This window comes from Odocoileus virginianus, chromosome 6 (genome assembly GCF_023699985.2).
Source record: "Odocoileus virginianus isolate 20LAN1187 ecotype Illinois chromosome 6, Ovbor_1.2, whole genome shotgun sequence".
Classification (NCBI taxonomy): Eukaryota; Metazoa; Chordata; class Mammalia; order Artiodactyla; family Cervidae; genus Odocoileus; species Odocoileus virginianus.
The window spans coordinates 71,949,974-71,973,712 of record NC_069679.1 but is presented as its reverse complement, the minus strand read 5'-3'; the positions used below and the strand labels follow the sequence as shown (position 1 = coordinate 71,973,712).

General features: G+C 37.6%; 1 protein-coding gene across 9 annotated transcripts in view; it reads left to right on the top strand.

The window, feature by feature from the left end:
* NUMB (NUMB endocytic adaptor protein) overlaps positions 1-23,739 on the top strand; it is a 156,500-nt gene that overhangs the window by 22,307 nt on the left and 110,454 nt on the right. The window contains exon 1 of one of the 9 annotated variants that reach the window (XM_070469599.1): positions 21,047-21,071. The exons of the other annotated variants lie outside the window; for them this stretch is intronic. The gene's annotated coding sequence lies outside the window, so the exon portion shown is untranslated. Of the gene's footprint in view, positions 1-21,046; positions 21,072-23,739 lie in introns of those variants that run through there. 9 annotated transcript variants of the gene reach the window in all.

Genomic DNA, 23,739 nt, shown 5'->3' with positions numbered 1-23,739 from the left:
CAGTAACCATTCTGCCTGGATATATGATTTTCTTCAGTATTCCATTGCTCTGCTGCAATCACAGAGAAAGCTGGAGTTTTGCTAGGAGAGTGTGAAGGAGAGAGAGATCTGACGAACACTGAATTGAGTTCAGGGAGTGATTATATTGATGGACTGTGAAATCTAAGATAGATTAAAAAAAAAAAGAGGGACTTGCCTGGAGGTCTGGTGGTTAAGCCTCCACGCTTCCATTCTAGAGGGCGTGGATTTGTTTCATGGTTGAGGGCGCTAAGATGCTGCATGCTGCACAGTGTGGCCACACAACAAACAGAGCGTGAAGACAGGAGATTGATAGGGAGAAACTGGTGGGTTTTATGAATAGGTTCTCTTATTAATAACTAAGAATTATTTCTGATGGCCAGTTGAACAAGTGAGTTGGGAAGAGCAAATTTTTTTATTGTGTCTTTCTCATTTACGTTCCAAATGACCAGAATTTGTGCAGACTTAACCACTTGGAACCTTTTATTCTGTTTTAAAATATTTACTAATTTATTTGGTTGCACCAGGTCTTAGTTGTGGCACACAGGATCTTTGATCTCCGTCGTGGCTGCGGGATCTTTAGTTGTGGCTGCGGGATCTTTAGTTGTGGCATGCATGATCTAGTTCCCTAACCAGGGGTCGAACCGAGGCCCCCTGCATTGAGAGCATCAGGTCTTAGTCACTGGACTACCAGGAAAATCCCTGGAACCTTTCGTTCTAGGTAGACAGTTTAAACCTGCATTCTAGCCAGATTAAAGTATGTGCGCACGCACACACACACACACACACGTACACAGAGTTACTGACCTATGGAGCTTATGAATATGATTTCAAACATGACATATTTTAAAGTTTTTAAAATATCTTTTTTGTCTATTTGAGAAGTACAGATATTTTTCAATATGAATAATACTTATCAAATTAACTTCCTTTGTTTACTTCTACTTTCTATAAATAGGACACAGGAAGATACTTTTCCTCTGGTAAACATCTGAATCTATTTAGAATCTTTCTATGAAATTTGTGACATAAGATCTAAACTTACTTTTCCTTAAAACCTTTAAAAAACATATTCATTATTGGTATTTGTTTAGATGCTAAATTGTGACCAACTCTTTTGCGATCCCATGGACTGTATAGCCCTCCAGGCTCCTCTGTCCATGGGTTTTCCCAGTCAAGAATACTGGAGTGGGTTTTCATTTCCTTCTCAGGGGATCTTCCTGATCCAGGGGTTGAACCCACATCTCCTGCGTTAGCAGGCAGATTCTTTACCACTGAGCCACCTGCGAAGCCATTATTGATACATACTTTTGAAAAATAGTTTGGCAGGTTCTTTTTGTTCAAGCTCTAGGTCGTGTCTGACTCTGCCACCTTATGGACTGCAGCACAGCAGGCCTCCCTGTCCTTCACTGTCTCCTGAAGTTTGCTCAGACGCATGTCCATTGAGTCAGTGATGCCATCCAACCATCTCATCTTCTGTCATCCCCTTCTCCTCCTTCCTTTAATCTTTCCTGTATCAGGGTCTTTTCCAGTGAGTCAGCTCTTCACATCATGTGACCAAAGTATTGGGAGCTTCAGCTTTAGCCTCAGTCTTTCTAATGAATATTTCCTTAAGGATTGACTGGTTTGATCTCCTTGCTGTCCAAGGGATTCTTAAACATCTCCTCCAGCACCACAGTTCAGAAGCATCAATGCTTTGTCACTCAGCGTTCTTTATGGTCCAGTTTTTATATCCATACATGACTACTGGAGGCTCTTAATATATAGTTAAACTTACACCTACCATAATGATCCAATAGTTCCACTCCTAGGTATTTATTCAAGTGAAATAAAAGCTTATAGTCATGGAAACCTATATGTGAATGCCCCAAACTAGAAACAAACCCAAATGCACCAAATGTGAATTGATAAACTTTGGCACATTCATAAAAATGAAATACTATTTGGTAGTGCATACATCACCATGAATGGGTACCAGATACATTATGACCTTATGCTAAATGAAAGAAGCCAGACTCAAGGCAATATACTGTATGATTCCATTTTAATGATATCTTAGAATAAAAATAACTAAAGGGACAGAAAACTGACTAGTGGTTGCCAGGGTGTGGGGGGACAGTTTGACTGCAAAGGACAGAAGGGAGTTTTTGTGGTGGTCTCTATTGTCTGTGTATGTTAGTCACTCAGTGACTGACTGTGTCTGCCTCTTTGTGATCCCATGAACTGTAGCCCGCCAGGCTCCTCTGTCCATTGAATTATCCAGCCAAGAATACTGGAGTGGGTTGCCATTTTCTCCTCCGGGGATCTTCCAGACCCAGGAATCAGACCCAGATCTCCTGCATTGCAGGCAGATTCTTTACCATCTGAGCTACCAGGGAAGTCCACATTGTCTGTATCTGTTCTATATCTTGTTTGTGGTGGTGGTTACATGCCTATGTGTTTTTCAAACTCAGAAGTGCACACTCAGAAGTGAATTTTAGTATATATAAATTATACCTTAGTTAAACTTTTAGCATGTAAAATGTCACCATATTAACAGATACTTTGGAGAATATCTCAAGAAAATGTAGTTTGTTTTTAAGAGTTTGCTTATGTAACTTTTTGGGAGTAGAGAGTGGTGGACAGGCATCATTGGTATTTGTAAACTTATTTGAAGCTCTAGGAAACATGTACATGCTGAATTTGCATTTAGCAAACATTCTTACTGTAAGTGTAAAAGAATGAATGTTATAACTAGTAAAGCCTAAGGGACTTAGAGTGTCTTTGCTTTACAGATAAAGAACCTGAAGCCTTGTTTAGGTAGCTAAAGTCACACAGCTGCTTAGTGGCAGAGGCAGGTCTAGAATTTAAGTGGTGCGTTACTAATTTGATGCTTGTTTTACTAAAACACTTTTTATTCTGAGTTATTTTTTCTAGAGACTATTTTAAATTCCCTTTCAGAACCTTTCAATTGTGTCATCTTTGAGCTGGAAACCACTCCCTTCCTAGTGGTAGGAAAATCCTGTATCTGGTTGATAATAGGAAGGCTAAGTTTGAGGGATACTACATCGCTTAAAAGTTTTGTGTAGACATAGCAAACAGATTTAGTTATAAAGACACTTTGCTTTAACTGTGGGAAACTGGATGTAGATTTTGGGGTTTCAGGGACTACCGTTTAGAAATTGATTTTTGTAACCTCATTACATAAAACATTTTAAAAAATTACTATGATTATTGGTTTGTTGGGAAGTAGCAAAAGGTTTAAGAGTGTTAGGTTCCTTCTTGTTACCTTAAGTAATGAAGATTTATAAATACTGAGATGTAGGTGGAAGCCCTGGAGATGGTCTTAATAGTTACATTCAGGAAATGGATAATGGAATATCCTTCAGAATGTAACAGCAGGTTTAGTTGTTTTTTATTCTTGAGACTCAGCTAACTTTCATTGTCTGTCTTGTGTTTACCTCCCTACTTGTATAGTAGTTTCACATTTGCCACTGGATCTCAGTTCTAGAACCAGACTTAGAGTTCCTGCCCCTCAGAGATACTGGTGATATTGTAGGTATTGCAGACTCAGTCACAGACCTAGCAGGTGATTTCTTTCTTGATTTTGAAGCTGTGTCTGTATCCTGCAACCTTCCTAGGGATTATTTCCGGCCAGCCATAGCTCCAGGCGGAGTTGGCCATTGTTTTCTTTACACGGGAGCCCTAACCAGCCTTAGCTCTGCCCTAGCTCTGCTAAGTCCTCTTTCTGAAATGGAGTGCTTTTAGACCCTGATCCCCAGGGAAGCCAAACTCCCATCTGCCTCTGCTTGTTTATAGATCAGGAACCCAGTGGGCCCCTGGCTTCAGCCTCATGTCATTTTGCATCTGTGTTCCTTATCACTGCCTGAGACACATTATTTTTTGAGCCAGCATTGCATTGTTTTTTATATATTTGATACATTCATATGTTAATTGTTATTTGGATGAATTTACTGTACCATCTTGACTAGAAGCCTTTTACTTGTTGTTCAGTGGCTAAGTTGTGTCTGACTATTTGCCACCCCATGGATTGCAGTACATGAGGCTCCTCTGTCCTCCGCTGTCTCCTGGAGTTTGCTCATATTGGTCATTTGTCCATTGGTCGATGATGCCATCCAACCATCTCATCCTCTGCTACCTCCTCCTGTTGCCTTCAATCTTTCCGAGCATCAAAGTCTTTTCCAGTGAGTTGGCTCTTTGCATCAGGTGACCAAAGTACTGGAGCTTCAGCTTCAGCAACAGTCCTTCCAGTGAATATTCAGGATTGATGTCCTTTAGGGTTGACTAGTTTGATCTCCTTGCAGTCCCAGGGACTCAAGAGTCTTTTCCATCACCACAGTTTGAAAGTATTCATTGTTTGGTGCTCAGGCTTCTTTATGATCCCTCTCACATCTGTACATGACTACTGGACAAACCATAGCTTTGACTATATGGATTTTTGTTGACACAGTGATGTCTCTGCTTTTCAACATGCTGTTTAGATTTGTCATAGCTTTCCTTTCAGGGAACAAGCGTCTTTTAATTTAATGGCTGCAGTCACCATCTGCAGTGTTTTTGGAGCCCAAGAAAATAAAATCTGGGGGCTTCTCTGGTGGCTCAGTGGTAAAGAATCTGCCTGACAATGCAAGACACTCAAGTTCGATTCCTTACCCAGGAAGATCCCACATGCTAGAGAAACTTAGCTGAATTTTTCTACAGCTAAACAAGGCTCACCTGTGACCTGAGCACTACAAATCTAGCACTTAGAAAACAGCTTTGAAAAAGTGTCCAGACAGCCTATCACACAATTATACACAGCAGCTCTACTTGTTACAGCTAAAAAAAATAAAAATAAAATCTGTCACTCATTCCACTTTTTCCCCTTCTATTTGCCATGAAGTGATGGGACCAGATGCCATGGTCTTAGTTTTGTCAATGTTGAGTTTCAAACCAGCTTTTTCACTCTCCTCTTTCACCCTCATCAGGAGGCTCTTTAGTTCCTCTTCACTTTCTGCCATTAGAGTGGTATCGTCTGCATATCTGAGGTTGTTGATATTTCTCCCAGCAATCTTGATTCCAGCTTGTGATTGATCCAGCCTGGCATTTTGCATGATGTACTCTGCATATAAATTAAATAAGCAGGGAGACAATATGTAGCCTTTTTGTACTCCTTTCCCAGTTTTGAACCAATCCATTGTTCCATGGCCAGTTCTAACTGTTGCTTCTCAACGCACATGTAGGTTTCGGTGTCTCAGGAGATAGGCAAGGTGGTCTGGTACTCTGATCTCTAAGAATTTTCCATAGTTTGTTGTGAACCACACAGTCAAAGACTTTAATGTAGTCAGTGAAGCAGAAGTAGGTGTTTTCTGGAACTCCCTTGTTTTCTCCATGATCCAATGAATGTTGGCATTTTGATCTCTGATTCCTCTGCCTTTGTTTTTTTTTTTAGACATTCATATTTTATTGAAGTATAGTTTACTTACAGTGTTTCAGGTGCACAGCAAGGTGATTCATTTATACAGATACACATATAATATTTTTTAAATTATTTTCCATTATAATTATTAGAAGATATTGACTGTAGTTTCCTATGATATACAGTAGACCTTTGTTGCTTGTTGCATATACATTTTTTAATCAGAAATCTAGCATTTTATTCATACTAAGTAACACAAGTAGAATCAAAATGTCATAATTTTTTTAGTTAGGCAAAAATTCATAAGTTTTCTAACATATCTATATTATACATATTTATATGATGTATAGTTGCTAAGCCATGTTGACTCATGCGACCCATGGACTGTCGTCAACTAGGCTCCTCTGTCTGTGGGGTTTCCCAAGCAGGAATGCTGGAGTGGGTTGCCATTTCCTTCTTCAGGGTGTCTTTTGTATACATATATATTTCTACTTTTCTACTTTTGTAGTTTTCGTACTACACTTGATAAAGACTTGAGAAAGAACATAAAAAAAGAGAGCTGGAGAAATTGTGGAACATAAACTAAATGAGTTCTGAGCACTGAATATGAAATAGAAATAGTGAAACAAGCTAGATAAAAGATCATCATATAGTCCAGTTTTTTTTTTTTTTTTTTTTTATGAGATGGCCAGGGAAATACCAAGGCTGTGTATTGGATGACATTAAGGAGCTGTAGTTAATTTTTTGTTTCTTTTATTCGCTAAAGTGTGTCCAACTCTTTTGCGATCCAGTGGACTGTAGCCTGCCACAGGCTTCTCTGTCCATGGGATTCTCTAGGCAAGAATACTGGAGTAGGTTGCCATTTCCTTCTCCATAGTCCAGTTGTTTTTTAACATGAATGCTCATTAGAAACTTGTTTGGAGCTCTGGAGAAAAAAAGCAATACCTGAGCATTTGTATTTTTCAAAAAGTTTCAAGATAATTGTGATATGCATCTGAATTTTAAAAGTGGTTACAGATTTTTCTTTTAGATCCTAGTTTTGGTGATACAGAGTTCTGTTATTTTTCTGTTGACCAATCATGATATAGTGGTATTAAGTGAGTAATAGTTACATAATCACAATAGTGAGAGTTGAACCATAAAGAAAGCTGAGTGCTGAAGAATTGATGCTTTTGAACTGTGGTGTTGGAGAAGACACTTGAGAGTCCCTTGGACTGCAAGGAGATCAAACCAGTCAGTCCTATAGGAAATCAGTCCTGAATATTCATTGGAAGCACTGATGCTGAAGCTGAAACTCCAGTACTTTGGCCACCTGATGCAAAGAACTGACTCATTTGAAAAGACTCTGATGCTGGGCAAGATTGAAGGCAGGAGGAGAAGGGGATGACAGAGGATGAGATGGCTGGATGGCATCCCTTACTCGATGGACATGAGTTTGAGCAAGCTTTGTGAGTTGGCGATGGACAGGGAAGTGTGGCATGCTGCAGTCTGTGGGGTTGCGAAGAGTCGGACACGACTTAGCAACTGAACTGAACTGAATCAAGATCGTGAAAAGATGTTTATCAATTTTTGCAATCAATAGCCAGACAAGGGGGTCAAGCAGAGTGATGTGGTAAGTGGAAGTGCATACATGCTCATATTTTCATCCATCTAGCCAGTCTATGTTGGTTGGTGCATTTAATCCATTTACATTTAAGGTAATGATTGATATATATGATGCTATTACTGTTTTCTTGTATGGGGTTTATTTTCTGTAGCTCTTTTCTTTATCTTGTGTTTCCTGCCTAGGGACATTTCTTTAACATTTGTTATAAAGCTGGTTTGATGGTGCTGAATTCTCTTAACTTTTGTTTGTCTGGAAAGCTTTTGATTTTCCCATCAAATCTAAAGGAGAGTCTTGCTGGGTGTAGAGTATTCTTGGTTTTAAGTTCTTCCCTTTCATCACTTTAAATATATCATGCCATTCCCTTCTGGCTTGTAGAGTTTCTGTTGAGAAATCAGCTGATAGCCTGATGGGAGTTCCCTTGTATGTTATTTGTCATTTTTTCCCTGTTGCTTTAAATATTTTATCTCTGTCTTTAATTTTTGTCAGTTTGATTACTGTGTGTCTCGGTGTGTCCCTCCTTGGGTTTATCCTGCCTGGGACTCTCTGTGCTTCCTGGACTTGGTTGACTATTTCTTTTGCTGTTATCTCCAAATATTTTCTCGGGTCCTTTCTCTCTCTCTCCTCCTTCCAGGACCCCTATACTGCAAATGGTGTGTTTAATGTTGTCCCAGAGGTCTCTTAGGCTGTCTTCATTTCTTTTCATTCTTTTTCCTATATTCTGATCTGTGGCAGTAATTTCCACCATTCTGTCTTCTAGGTTATTTATCTCTTCTTCTGCCTCAGTTATTCTGCTATGGATTCCTTCTAGTTTATTGTTCATCTCTGTCTGTCTGTTCTTAGTTCTTGTAGATCTTTGGTAAACATTTCTTGCATCTTCTCAGTCTTTACCTCCATTCTTTTCCCAAGATTCTGGATCATCTTCACTATCATTATTCTGAATTCTTTTTCTGGAAGGTTGCCTGTCTCCATTTAGTTTTTTTTCTGAGATTTTATTATGTCCCTTCATCTGGGACATAACTTTGCTTTTTCATCATAATTAACTTTCTGAAATAGGATTTTTGTGTTGGCCACTGTGAGACTGTGCTTCTTGATCTTCTGTCTGCCTTCTGAGGGCTGAAGCTAAGAGACTTGTGTAAGCTTCTTTTTTTTTTTTTCTTTTCTTTTTTTTTTCTGTATTCATTGTGTAAGCTTCTTGATGGGAGGGACTGGCTATAGGAAAAACTGGGTCTTGCTTTGGTGGGCAGGGCCTTGTTCAGTAAAGCTTTAATTCAATTATCTGCTGATGGCTGGGGTTGCACTCCCTCCCTGGTAGTTGTTTGGCCTGAGGGGACCCAGCCCTGAGGTCTAAGGGCTCTGTGTTAGGGTTAATGGTGAACTCCAGGAGGGTTTATGCCAAGGGGGAGCTTCCAGTGCCTGTGTCCCTGTGGTGAGTCCCTGCCAACCCACACCTCCACAGGTGACCCTCCATAACTTGCAGGTAGTTTTGGATCCATCTCCTGTGGGGTCACTGCTCCTCTCCTTTGGGTATTGGTGTGTGCTAAATTTTGTTTGTGCCCTCCAAGACTGAAGTCTCTGTTTCTCACAGTCCTCTGGAAGTCCTTTAATCAAATCCTGTAGGCCCTCAAGGCCAGATTGCCTGGGAATTCCTCGTCCATTTGTCAGATCCCCAGACAGGGAAGCCTAATGTGGGGTACAGAACCTTCACAGCAGTGTGGGAACTTCTTTTGTAATACTGTCTAGGCTGTGGGTCACCCACCTGGTTGATATGGGATTTTATTTTACTGTGGATGTGCCCCTCCTACCATCTCGCTGCGGCTTCTTTCTTTGGATGTGGGTTATCTTTTTTTTTGGTGGGTTTCAGTGTCCTCCTGTCAGTGGTTGTTCAACAGCTAGGTGCAATCTTGGTGCTCTTGCAGGATGAGATTCCTCTGCCTTTTCTAAACCCAGCTTGTACATCTGGAAGTTCTCAGTTCACGTACTGCTGAAGGCTATCTTGAAGGATTTTGAGCATAACCTTTTGGGGAAGGAAATGGCAACCCACTCCAGTATTCTTGCCTGGAGAATCCCATGGACAGAGGAGCCTGGTGGGCTACAGTCCACAGGGTCGCAAAGAGTCGGACACGACTGAGCGACTTAACTAACTTTTGCTAGCATGTGAAATGAGCGCAGTAGTATGGTAGTTTCAGCATTCTTTGGCATTGCCCTTCTTTGGGATTGGAATGAAAACTGACTTGAGTTTTCCAAATTTGCTGACATACTGAGTGCAGCACTTTAACAGCATCATCTTTAAGGATATTAAATATCAACTGGAATTCCATCACCTCCGCTAGCTTTGTTTGTAGTAATCCTTCCTAAGGCCCACTTCAGGTCACACTCCAGGATGTCAGCTCTAGGTTAGTGACCACACCGTTGTGGCTAAATTCTTAGAACGATACCTAGCATAAAGTCAGTTCTCTATATATGGCAACTGTTGTATTTTCAATGAGTCCTAGAATTTCTTGTTGTATTCTGTGTTTAGATAGTATGGATAGATAAATAGATGTATGTACTTGTGCGTGCTAAGTCACTTCAGTCGTGTCTGACTCTCTGACCCTATGGACCGAACCCTGCTAGGCTGCTCTGTCCATGGGATTCTCCATACAAGAATACTGGAGTGGGTTGCTGTGCCTTCCTCAAATAAATGTCTACTTGTGTGTGTGTGTGTGTGTGTGTGTGTGTGTGTGTGTGTATTTATATACATGTGCACTATATATATCCACACTATTTAGATAGATATCTGTTTATAGTGTGCATATATGTATAGTATGTGTGTGTGGATATATTTGTGTATCTATATAGTGACCCCAAAACACTAGTTAGTCTTTATTTGAAATTTTAGCAAATGTGTCTGGGGGTTATGGCATGTATGGAGGCTTTGAGATGGGACATATTTTTGTTGTTGTTTTCATTTTTTCTTTATTATTACTATTATTATTACTGTTTTTTACAAACCCTTGTGTCAAGGTGGGTGGAACATTTAAACTGAATTTCAGTCTATGTCCTGGAAACCTTTAATTGGAAAATTTTCAGGAGAAATTGGAATTTTTTTTCAATATTGTAAAGTGCTGAGGCGCTTTGTTCTTTGTGGTATTCCAGTAATTGATAATTCTTTTAAGCTGTATTGCATGTACTTTACATTAGCTACTAATTAAAAAAAATCAGTGCAGTTTGTGTGGATATCATAAGAAATTATGGACATTGTAATGGAGTGGATTTTAAGTCAGGAAAATGGAATGTTGAAAGTATACATGAGGGGCTCCTGGGTGTCTCAGTGGTGAGAAGTCCACCTGCCGATGCAGGAGACACGGATTGTGGGAAGATCTCTCATGCCGCGGGCGGCTGAGCCCATGTGCCACAGCTGTTGAGCCTGTTCTCTAGAGCCTGGAGCCACAACTAGTGAGCCTCCACGCCACAGCTGCTTGAAGCTTGCGCGCCCTGGAACCCATGCTCTGCAGCAAGGGCAGCCGCCACCACGAGAGAGCAGCCCCCCTCGCCGCCACTAGAGAAAAGCCCGAACATCGACGAAGACCCAGCACAGCCAAAAATTAGTTAAATAAATACATAGTTTTAAAGGGTACATGAGTGGGGAGGAAAGGTGGTTTTGGGGTAGAGGTTTTGGCTTCAACAACCATAGTTATGCTGAGGTAAAAATCTTCTTTGGGAAAGAGGCACAAAAAAGAGGAATAAAGTATTTGACAAACTTCCAGTTTGTGTTTTAGTTTTCATATGCTTGTGTATTGTAACCCCTAAAGACTTCACTCTAGTCTGTTAAAGTTTACCCATTAATTCAGAAGTGTAAATTAAAATTTTTTCTTTTAAAATAGAAATGTCAAAAAATAAAATAGAAATGTCAACTATTCTTGGATGTTGGCCTTGAATTAGTGGAGGGATGAGTCTGATAGCTTATCATCTACTACTGTTTTTAAGGGGATCCTGAATCGATTATTCTACTGTTTAGAGAGATTGCTCTTAGTAATAAATGATCTTACTTTATTTCTTTGACTGAAATAATAAGATACACTACTTCCTTTTTCCTCTTACCTCAAGCCCTGAGTATGCCTTTGCTTTTATTTTTGTCTTATATTGTAAACTGCTGTGTTTGTCTAGGTGTTTGGAACCATGAAGGTGTATTATCAAGTAAGAAGCATGGCATAATGCCATTTAGAGTTTTAAAGTTAATCTACCAGTCATGAATAATAACTAATTCAATATGTCATCCCATCAGGTAGTCATTTTCAGGTGAACTTTAGATGTTCAGAGAGTACTGATCCATCCATCTAATGACTACATTCGTGCTACTTTGCTTAAGTTGATAAGATTTTAATGGTTGTGCATTTCTCCCCAAACTGAAAGGTTTTTTAAAAATACTTTGTTAACTCTTTAATTGTCAGAATCTGTGGTGGGATTCTTAATTTAAGTAGAGGATTCATTAGGATTCTGATCCAGAATCTTTCTGATATGAGGAAATAATTAGACACTATTTATCATGATAATTGTTAAAATTTTACTTTTTTATTATTTTTCTTCCTTTTTCAATGTGAGATGAGACTTTTAACATTTTAAATTTATTGAGAAATAACTGATATATGTAGTATAAGTACAACTGGTTGTCATCTATCAAAATAGATGGAAGCTTTATATTGAGCCTTTGCCGTTGACATTTTTGTTATACTGACTGGCAAATTTCCTTTGATCTGTATTGCCCTTTATTGGGCCTTTGTGAAGCAAATAGAGTTTGAGGGAAAGATCACAGTATTTGAAATCAGAGGATTTAAAGTCCTGTCTCTGTCAATTTATTTGCTCTGTGACTTCCACCTGTTGAGATTATTCTTTTCAAATTACTTGTAAAGAAAATAATGATATCTGTCTCATAGCATTGTTGTCAATATTAAAATTAAATAAAATACTTTGTGACCTGTATCATAACTCTTAAGGGTATTACAGGGTGTTTTTCAGTTGTGACGTTTGTTGTATTTTAGCAAAATAGCAGTGCTACGTGCTTAGTCACTCAGTCGTGTCTGACTCTTTGCGACCCCATGGACTGTAGCCTGCCAGGCTCCTCTGTCCATGGGGATTCTCCAGGCAAGAAGACTGGACTGGGTTGCCATTCCCTCCTCCAGGGGATCTTCCCAATCCAGGGGTTGATTGAACGTAGGTTTCCCTCATTACTGTTTGCGCCACCAGGGAAGCCCAAAATAGCAATACTGTCCTTAAGGATTTCCATTGTATGGGTGGTATACCAACTTTTGATTTGATGTATCAGTTTTATTTAGGGTGAATATCCCTTGGTTTTTGTCTGCCTTTATATTTTCCCTGGTGGTAAATTTCTTCACTGTGTGAGGATTCTTCCTTTGCCAAAGTTATAAATTGGTTAGACTTTATCATTACATTCAGCTTCATGATGTCATGAAAAATAAGGCCTGTCTAGAGTCTAAACTGGGACCCAGCCTTCCTTGAAGTCACTGGTTCTCAGTGGGGTCAGTACCTGCCTGTGTTGTGCTTGGATCTTTGAGGTGCCCTTGGCTGCCACAGTGACTAAGGTGGGGTAGGTTCAGCACTGGCGTCTGGTGAGCAGGAGTCACGCATGCCATACATCCCACAAGATACGAGGCGGTTCTGCATGGGTTTTGAACATTTCCCCAGACCTTCTTGTGGGTGAAACACCTGTTTGTACTCATCTGATTCTAATTTGCTTTTACATTTAAACACGAAGTGGTCTTTTGCCTGGCTTTAATAGATGCTGAATTTTCCAGGAATGTAGCTTCTGAGCAAACGGAGGGCAGATTGTACTTTGTTTTGTTCAGAAGCAGGAGTTGTTAACTGTGCTGGAAAATCTCATTACCAGTGGCATTGACGCTTATGGTATTTGATTTCCCAACACAAATCGTTTGTGCCAGTCTTCATTTATAACTGTCATGTTCATGGTATTTCTGTGTGTGGGAGCAAGTGTCTATTTCCTTATTAATATGAATTCTAGGATGGTTATATTGGCATATTTATGTATTAGAATATTTTAAAAATTACTTTTTCTCCTCTTATATTAGGCATTATATTAATTTTTCAGAACCAAAGATAGGTAAGTTACCTACTTGCATTACATTTCAGATTTATGCTTTTAAAATGAAAAACTTTTGTTTTAGTGGAGTTTCAGGATGGAACCTGTATTTAATGGAAGCCTATGTCCCCTTTCCAGGGTGAGAGAAGAGGTCCATGTTGGTTTTCATTATTGATGTCTGTTCTTCTCTTTCCTTTTTTTCCTTTTCCTTTCCTTTTCTGTTTTCCTTTCCCCTTATGATCTACTTGATATATAGATAAGAATATGGTGCTGTGTTTGTAAATAATAAAGCATATAATAAAATCAATACCTGTGAACCCACCACTCAAAAGAGAAGGAACATTACCAGTGCTGTTGGTATATTTCTCTTTGGTTTCTATCTACCTGTCTTTCCACCGGGGATGAAACTGTTGAGGATTTTGTTTTGGATATATGTATTTATCAATTCCCTTCCTTTTTCTTTAATTTTACCACATTTGTATATATTTCAAAAATTTTTCATTTCGTTTTATTTTTTTAACTCTAAAAATGGAACCATGCTGTATGTATATTCTTGTTTGCTTTGGCTAGTCAACTTTATAGTTTTTAAAAATTAATTCTTATGGATATGTGTAATTGTGGTTAATTTTCTTAGATGTGTGTATGAATTGTATGACTGTTACCACAGTGTATCTCTTCTTCTCAAAATGGACATTTTTTTTTCTTCCGTTTTGTTGGTATTATAGATCTATTCCTACTTATGTCTTCAGGTACAAGTATTTCTCTACAACAGTGAATTTTAAGCATTTTTGATGGTGATCAACCCATGCCCACCTCTACTTCAGTTCAGTTCAGCCGCTCATTCGTGTCCGACTCTTTGCAACTCCATGAATCGCAGCATGCCAGGCCTCCCTATCCATCACCAACTACCGGAGTTCACCCAGACTCATGTCTATTGAGTCAGTGATGCCATCCAACCATCTCATCCTCTATCATTCCCTTCTCCTCCTGCCCTCAATTTTTCCCAGCATCAGGGTCTTTTCAACTGAGTCAGCTTTTTGTATCAGGTGGCTAGAGTATTGGAGTTTCAGCTTCAACATCAGTCCTTCCACTGAACACCCAGGACTGATCTCCTTTAGGATGGACTGGTTGGATCTCCTTGCAGTCCAAGGGACTCTCAAGAGTCTTCTCCAGCACCACAGTTCAAAAGCATCAATTCTTCGGCGCTCAGTTTTTGTAGTCCAACTCTGAAATCCATACATGACCACTGGAAAAACCATAGCCTTGACTAGATGGACCTTTGTTGACAAAATAATGTCTCTGCTTTTTAATATGCTGTCTCGGTTAGCCATAACTTTACTTCCAAGGAGTAAGTGTCTTTTAATTTCATGGCTGCAGTCACCATCAGCAGTGATTTGGGAGCCTGAAAAAAAGTGTGCCACTGTTTCCCCATCTATTTGCCGTGAGGTGATCCACTGGCTATTACACAGACAGAAAAATGAGAATCAGTATTCACCCATATTACATGTGATGCATTCCTGTTTTTCTCTCTTTTTCTCTTTTCTCTTTATGCGCTGACTGTGCCCTAAATGACTTCACAGTTCATTTTCACAGTTCAGGGTCTTTGACTTGGTTTCCTTTGGAGAACAGGTGTGTTGATCTGGTTTTCCTTTACTTATAGAGTGTTTCAGGGATAGCATTTCATGAGGTAAGAGTGCAGCTGGCTAAGCAGGAGGACTGTTCCACACCTGGAAACATCTGGCTCTTGAGCTGTATAAAGTTTCAGCTAGCACTAAATTTGGATTTAGCCCTTAAGTACCTGCTATTCCTTGATGAAATGAATTCCTTAGGTATGCCTTAACTAAATATTTTGAGTTATCCCAGTGTTACACCATTCTCTGAGATGCAAGGAGCCGGGTTGCTTCTGGCTTTCTATTCTTGATATTTACTGTGATGTCAGGCTTGGCTCCCCCTATTTTTTACCTTAACCATAAACTGTATATTCTTTAAGGCTCAAATCTTAGTAGTTGATTCTTCAGTGGCTTGCTAGTGCACATTCAGATACTTCACATATTTCCTCTTTCTTGAAGTTTTCATTCTGCTTGCAGACTAAATAGTTAGAATTTTTTTTGCTGAAGAGGAAGAGAGTTAATTTATGGGAATTTATTTGACTTTAACCTTAAGTAATTATAAAGTTAAGCAGAGAACTACGTTTTAGCTCTGATTCAGTGTTTATAGTTATTTAGAATTATTAGAATTTTAACTTACAGAGCTATGCTTTGAATCTCAGAGGAAGAATATTTGCACTTGGTACTGTTCTTGATGACTCTTAACAGGAATAACCAAGGTACTGTTATGTGTATATACATATATATAGTTTTAGCTAGCACTAAAACTGTGTATGTATATAGTTTTAAATCTTGTTTTTATGACTGTAGGACTCAAAAATAATAAATAGGCATTCATTCCATTCTAGAAGTTGTGTATGGTTTGCATTATTGTTTTTTGTAGCAAATTATATGTAACATAAAATTTACTGTTTTAATCATTTTTAAGTGTACAGTCCACTGGCATTCAGTATAGTGACATGGTTGTGCAACTATCCGCACCATCCATCTCCAGAACTTGAACTTTCCTAAATGAAGCTTTGTGTCTATTCAAGGTTAACTTTCTATGCTGCTGTCCCCTCAGCCCATAGCAACCTCCATTCTGCTCTCTGTCTCTAGGAATATGACTACTCTGAGTATCTACTGGCCACCTGGATTGTTTCCATTTTTTGGCTGTTGTGACTAATGCTACTAGAACATTGGTGTACAAATATCTGTATGAGTTCTGCCTTCAGTTCTTTTAGGTATACACTCAGTAATGGAATTGCTGGATTGCATGGTAATTCTGTGTTTAATTTTTTTGGGGGAATGCACATACTGGTTTTCTTTTGCATCTGTATTATAGATATATTTTTAATAAATAATTACAGGTCTGTTTCTGTAATTTTTAAGTGGCTGCATAGGGTTCCAGACTATGGATATGTCTTGGTTTATTTGTAGATGTTTCTATCATTAACAATTCTTGCTATAATAAACACTATTATGGTTCATTTATTCATCAGATATTTACTGAACACCTGCATATGCTTGGCATGTGTAACGGCTCTTTTGTACAGACATATTTGCACACATCCATTTACTTAGGAGAAACTTTTTAGAAGTGAGACTGTTGGGTCAAAGGATGGGCATATTTTGAAATGTGATTATTTTCCTGAAAGTTTTTATACTTATAAACTATTTAAAAATATAGTCCCAAATAATGAATAGGAATGTCAGATGCCCCATGCTTTATGAAACACTGGGTATTATCGATCTTTTTAGTATTTGTTAATCTGAGATGAGAGTAATTTGCATCTCTTTGGTCACTACTAGTGAAGTTGAACATCTTGTGCTTACAATTTTGTTTCTTCTTTTGTCAGTTGTGTATTCATGTATTTTTGCTCCTATCTCTTTCTTATTAACTGGTTAGAACTCCTTATATACTAAGGATATTAAATATTTTACATATATTTTTTATATTATAGGTATTTTCCCCAAATAGTCATTTTTGTCTCTTATTTTTTCTTCATAATCTCTTTTGCAGTGTAGCTGCTTTACTTTTTATAGCCAGTTTTATTAGTCCTTTACAATTTCTGTTTGGTCTCTTTTTTCTGGTGGTCTTGGCCGACCCTGATTTAATTCTGTGTGTGTGTGTGTATGTGTGTGTGTGTGTGTATGTATAAGGGAGTGATTTGTAGAAAAACTTTCTTAGAAATCTCTGCATGGCACTGTTTATAATAGCCAGGACATGGAAGCAACCCAGATGCCCATCAGCAGACGAATGGATGAGGAAGCTGTGGTACATATACACCATGGAATATTACTCAGACATTAAAAAGAATTCATTTGAATCATTTCTAATGAGATGGATGAAACTGGAGCCCATTATACAGAGCGAAGTAAGCCAGAAAGATAAAGACCATTACAGTATACTAACACATATATATGGAATTTAGAAAGATGGTAACAATAACCCTATATGCAAAACAGAAAAAGAGACTCAGATGTATAGAACAGACTTGTGGACTCTGGGAGAAGTCGAGGGTGGGGTGTTTCAAGAGAACAGCATTGAAACATGTATATTATCTAGGGTGAAACAGATCACCAGCCCAGGTTGGGTGCATGAGACAAGTGCTCGGGCCTGGTGCACTGGGAAGACCCAGAGGGATCGGGTGGAGAGGGAGGTGGGAGGGGGGATCGGGATGGGGAATACATGTAAATCCATGGCTAATTCATTTCAATGTATGACAAAAACTACTGTAATGATGTAAAGTAATTAGCCTCCAACTAATAAAAATAAATGGAAAAATTAAAAAAAAAAAAGAAATCTCTGCATGAACTGTTTTGAATTAAATCTGACATTGAAAGTAGTTTGGGAAAATGAAATGTAAAAGGCAGGTGAAGAATCAAAAGTTTTAACTTTTTTTTTTTAATGAAAATCTTCGTAAAGATTGATGAAAACGTTTCCAAACCAATACTTATTTGCCATAGAAAATAAGTACATATTGAACCTAATTTACTTTTTATTGATCTCTTAAGGATTCGGGAAATATTTACTTGTTAATTTAGGTATGTAGGCTATAGTAGATTGGAGAAATGGTATATTAACTTCAGGAGATATTCCACAGTTTTTTACTTGTTTTCAAAATTTCTTTCATTATGTGTTGTTAGAGGTTGTTGAAAGGATGCTGCTTCGGTTGGTATTCTTTGTCTTTGTAACTGCTTATGCCTATGTCTCATTCCTTGAAACCTTTGATTACTTTTAATCCTGATCTTTTCTGTATCTTGTTGCTCTATCTGGCTCCTGACTTTTTTGATCTTTCAATACCTTTATTCTTTTGTTCCTATTCTTGATTTCAACTTGAGCTTTATAAGGATTGAAAGAACTTAATCATACCATGTAGTCTTTAATTTTTATATACAGAGTCTTTCTAGCATTGTGTACATTTTAAACTCCCAGTGCACAACTCTTCTGGACATTTGAGTTTGCTAACTACCTGGATGTTAGTGGAGGATGTATATGTAGAGCAAATATTACAGTCATTTGACCTAGAATATAATAATGAAGAGTGAAAATATAATAATGGAGAGTGGAAAAGTTGGCTTAAAACTCAACATTCACAAAACTAAGATCATGGCATCCGGTCCCATCACTTAATGGCGAATGGAAGGGGAAAAAGTAGAATCAGTGATAGATTTTTCTCTGCCATGAAATAGAAGATGCTTGCTTCTCAGAGGAAAAGCAATGACAAACCTAGACAGCATATTAAAAAGCAAAGACAATTACTCAGCCATTAAAAAGAATACATTTGAATCAGTTCTAATGAGATGGATGAAACTGGAGCCCATTATACAGAGTGAAGTAAGCCAGAAAGATAAACGCCAATACAGTATACTAACGCATATATATGGAATTTAGAAAGATGGTAATGATAACCCTATATGCAAGACAGAAAAAGAGACACAGATGTATAGAACAGTCATTTGGACTCTATGGGAGAAGGCGAGGGTGGGATGATCTGAGAGAACAGCATCAAAACATGTATATTATCACGTGTGAAACAGATTGCCAGCCCAGGTTGGATGCATGAGACAAGTGCTCAGGGCTGGTGCACTGGGATGACCCAGAGGGATCGGGATGGGGAGGGAGGTGGGGGGGGGGGGTTCAGGATGGGGAACACATGTAAATCCATGGCTGATTCATGTCAATGCATGGCAAAAACCACTACAATACTTTAAAGTAATTGGCCTCCAACTAATAAAAATATTTGTTGCTTAAAAAAACAATAAAAAGCAAAGGCATCACTTTGCTGACAAAGGTCTGTATAGTCAAAGCCATGGCTTTTCCATTAGTAATGTATGGATGTGAGAGTTGGAGCATAAAAAAGGTGAGTGTTGAAGAATTGATGCTTTCAAATTGGTGCTAAAGAAGACTTGAGAGTCCCTTGGACTGCAAGAAGATCAAACCAGTCAGTCCTAAAGGAAATCAACCCTGAATATTCATTGGAAAGACTTAGGCTAAAGCTGAAGCTCTAATACTTTGACCACCTGATGGGAAGAGCGAATTCGTTGGAAAAGACCCTGATACTGGGAAATATTAAAAGGAGAAGAGGGCGGCAGAGGATGAGATGGTTAGATAGCATCACTGACTCAATGGACATGAACTTGAGCAAACTCCAGGTGATAGTGGAGGACAGGGATGTCTAGCTTGCTGCAGTCCATGAGGTCACAAAGAGTCGGGTACAACTTAGCTACTGAACAACAACAAATAAGAATGAAATAAAATCATACTTAGAATGATTTGATGAAAATGTTGAGCCTTATGAACTTAATCGTGAACCTGCCTTGTGACCTTGATCAAATCCTTTAAAGTGGTATAGTTTTCATTTTGTAAATTTAGATGGTTTCTTATTTTAGCTTTCTTTGCTATAGAGTTTGCTTATAGCAAATGCAAGAGCCAAAGAGTTAAGAGTTCGAGGACTTAAGGGAACATCTGCCATCTAATTTGTTCTCTCTACAAGTATTTGCTTGGCACTGTCTTGGTTTTGAGGATACAGTGAAGTCCCTGGCTTCAAGGAGTTTATAGTCTTTCATGAAACGAAGGTTATAAAGAACTCTGTGATCTTATTTAAAGAGTCCTCATTTCATTTTGGTGGGTTTTAATATGCTTAAAAGAAAAAGGATTTGGTCCCTTATATGCCAGATAGGAAATGAGGAACTGTAAAGCAAGAGTTAGGAAAAAACCCTAAAAGGATGAACAAGAACAGTGCCTCTCAGATTTTTCTGTGTGTATGAATCACATGAGGATCTTGTTAAATTGCAGATTCTGAACCAGTAATTCCAACGTCGGGCCTGGGATTTTGCATTTCTAACAAACTTCTGGATGCTGCTTGTGGTACCAGTCTATGAACCACAGTTTGAGTAGCAAGGAATTAGTATTTCATTAAGAGAAAAGAATAGCCTGTTAACCTTTTTGAGAGGAGGGATTTGGGGCCATGCAGCATAGGCTTGGAGTTCTGAGCAACACATCACTCAGAACTTGACCTTGGTGAAATGAAATTATAAGAGCTATTAATTTCATATGTAAAGAGGGAGTATTAAGGAGGTAGTCAACATCTGATTTTTTTTTGGATGGCATCTAGAACTAAGGCTGGATGGTCTTAAAGGGTCTAAAACCTTTGAAAAGATACTAGGAGGTGAAAGACATGAGGATCTTCAGGTATGATAAAAATAACTAGCCAGATAAACAAAATTTATGAGTAAAGCATCATTAGCTAGGAGGACTTAGTTTGTAATTGGGAAGATTTTCTCTCCTCTTTATACTTAATTTAACTGGCATACTGATTCTAGTTTAAAAAAAAGTAAGTGCTGGTGGTTGTTTTTTAATAAGTATATGTATATTTTCCTGTAGGCACATTCTGTGTGGAAAGTATGTCAAATTTCTTTGTTACAGGTCTGAATAAAGCTTAAGTGTGCTTAAGTTGCCCTTTTCTGATCTGTTCCTCTAGTGTTAGCTACTTGAAGCATAAATAACCTAGGAGTTCATTTATCTTCATAGAATTAGTAGAAGACTCTTAATCTTGGAAGTGGTATAAAATGCCCAGTGGATATCAAACATTTACCCATAGGAAAAAATTTGGCAAGCCAAATCTTTGAACCAGCAGGCTTTTATTTAGTTCTGTGAATTCACAATGATAGTGTTTCCAATTATGTTTTTTACATTTCCCCCCCATTCTTATACTATTTTAGAAGTAATATATATTCATATATCCTCTTAATAAACACCTAATTTGTTACAGACTGAAGATGTTGGGAAATTACTGCTAACACCCATAATTTATTATGGCTCCTGTCATTGGAATATTGGTTTCCTCTGAAAATAGGTATAATATGGTAAGGAGACTTAGTTATTGTTTGTTATACAGGCAGAAAGATGTGAAATGTAATCATGGATTACACTGAGATAAATCTCAATATTCCTTTAATTGTATTAGTTCATTATGATTAAATGAACTCCATGTAATGTGTTTTTACTAGTTATGTATCCAGTCGATTTTATTTAAATCTACTGTATTTAAATCGACATATTTAAAAAGCATTTGCTGCACCTATTGTTATTTTGGTATTTAGTTCTTTTTTAACTTAATTGTTAAAACTGAAAGTAAAACATTAAAGCATTATAGTCTGTTCTAGAATCAGGCCAAGGAAAAAATGAAGTAAAACACATTGTATGCTAAAAATATATTTTGCAACTTACATCTGAAATTGTTTTGTTAGAGCATCTATTAGAAATGAATTTCAGCTCTCCTTATTCTGTAGGTTTTTTATAATGTAATTATCTGAAAGTGGATGTCCATATAAAATAAGTTTCTAGTGTCTTCCAATTTTTAACTCAGTTTAACTTTAGAACCATATGAGCCTTTCCTATATATTCTGAAAACTCAATGTAGTAATACCTGGAAATGTAATTGAAATATAAAATAAATGAAAAAGTAAAGTAAATGAGAAAGAAATTACAGATAAGCTTAACATTGAAATAATTAAATTTAAAAGAATAAAAGGATGTGTCTTGTTAATTTACACTATTGCACTGGTGTGTGGGGCTTTTGAGGGCAGGAGCTGTGCTATATATTTGTGTTTGCACACATATTAAAGGACTTTAGTGGTTTTTTTGTTTTGTTTTTTTAAGAGTCATTAGAGCAAATGTTCCTACTTCTGGTAAAATATGTTTTGTTTTTTCTTTATTTAATTAAAGAAAAATATAAAAGAGTAGTCTGGGGTCATGCAGCCTGTTTTGTTTGTTTTTTTTAATATCAACCCTCCTGCTTAGTAGTTTTGTGATGTTGAAAGTAACTTTTCTATGCCTCAGTTTTTCTAGTTATAAAATTATAATATTAATAGTCAATTTCATAAGCATTGTTATCAGGATTAAGTGAGATAATTAATCCATGGAAAATGTTTTGAAGAGTTTTTGGCAAATAAGTACTCTCAAGAATATTTTTTAAATAAAGAAGAATATTAATTGCTGCTAGTCTTTTTATTCAGGAACACTGCTATTGGCATTGTTAATGGTGAATTTATTTGCTTTTCAAAACAGGCATACATATCCAGGTTCCAGTATCATAGGTTTGGGTGATTAATATATACACTTAAAATTAGTTTTGAATAAAAACCTTAAGAATTTTTGCTTTCAAGCTACTGTAACTTTAATTCCTATGGGGAAAAAAGAGAGAAGTCATTCATTTAATAAGTCATTTTTTCCTTATAAACTATTTGATACCTGTTCTTTACAAGGCATTGTGCTATGTGCTAGAAATAGAAAATGGAGCAAACTTGGTTGTGTCCTTCCGTTGTTTATAGGCTAGTAGAGAAAGGTACCACTGAGTGTAAATCAGTGTTGAAATAATCCCTTTTGTGCCAGATCATTAATACATGATACATTTTTATTTTGCCTTCTGGAAGGTATATAAAGCCAAACTTTTGGGTGGATTGACTCTTTGTCCTTAACATCTTATCTATTTACCATAACTCAGTGGTAGCTGTTATCATTCCTGTTTTGCAAATATGGAAATTGAGGATCAAAGAGGTAAATTCTCACACAACTACAAAGGTCAGTCCAAAATCCTGCTTATTTAAAAATGCATTCATTCTGCTAGTCTACCTCCTATGTATATGTCATAGGTGCAAAACCTCTGTTTGAAGACTTAACTCATTAAATTGTATCTGAAGTTCATGTGTTGATTTCCCTGTTACATTGGGAGATTTTTTTAGAGCAGAGATTAGTCTGAAATATTTCTAGGGCTCCTCAGCCACTAGTAGAGTACTTGTCATATATTAAGTACATAATATTAGTTGAGTAATAAATGAATATTTAGAATGTTAGAAATAAAAGGAATTTTAAATTCATGTACATAATATTAGACACTAGAATTTCTAAAAATTTTTGATCATTTACATAGGGCTGTAACTTTAGATTTTTACTCTTTAGGGTATTTAAAGCACAACTAGTACTGTCTATCACATCATCTTATAAAAGAAGCCATTTTAACACCAAAATAGTAGGAAGGACGGTTTCATAGTAAGCAGTTTGGTAACTTTAAACCCATACTTTGTCATGGCTGGCACCTATTCAAGAAATGCAGTCCTCTTGTTAAAGGTAATGTATCTCAGAGAAGTATCTTAAGTTCTTACTGCAAGGCAGAATGGTCACTGAATTTAAAATCCAGGTCTTCTAAAAAAAAAAAAAAAAAAAAAAATCCAGGTCTTCTGATTCTCAGCCCCAAATTTTGATCCTGTCCGCTCAATCTTCATCACATGATGAGATTAAGTTCAGTTCAGTTTATTTACTCAGTCGTGTCCGACTCTTTGCGACCCCATGGACTGCAGCGTCCCAGGCTTCCCTATCCATCACCAACTCCTGGAGCTTGCTCAAACTCATGTCCATCAAGTCGGTGATGCCATTGAACCATCTCATCCTCTGTCACCCCCTTCTCCTCCTGCCTTCAGTCTTTCCCAGCATCAGGGTCTTTTCCAGTGAGTCAGTTCTTTGCATCAGGTGGCC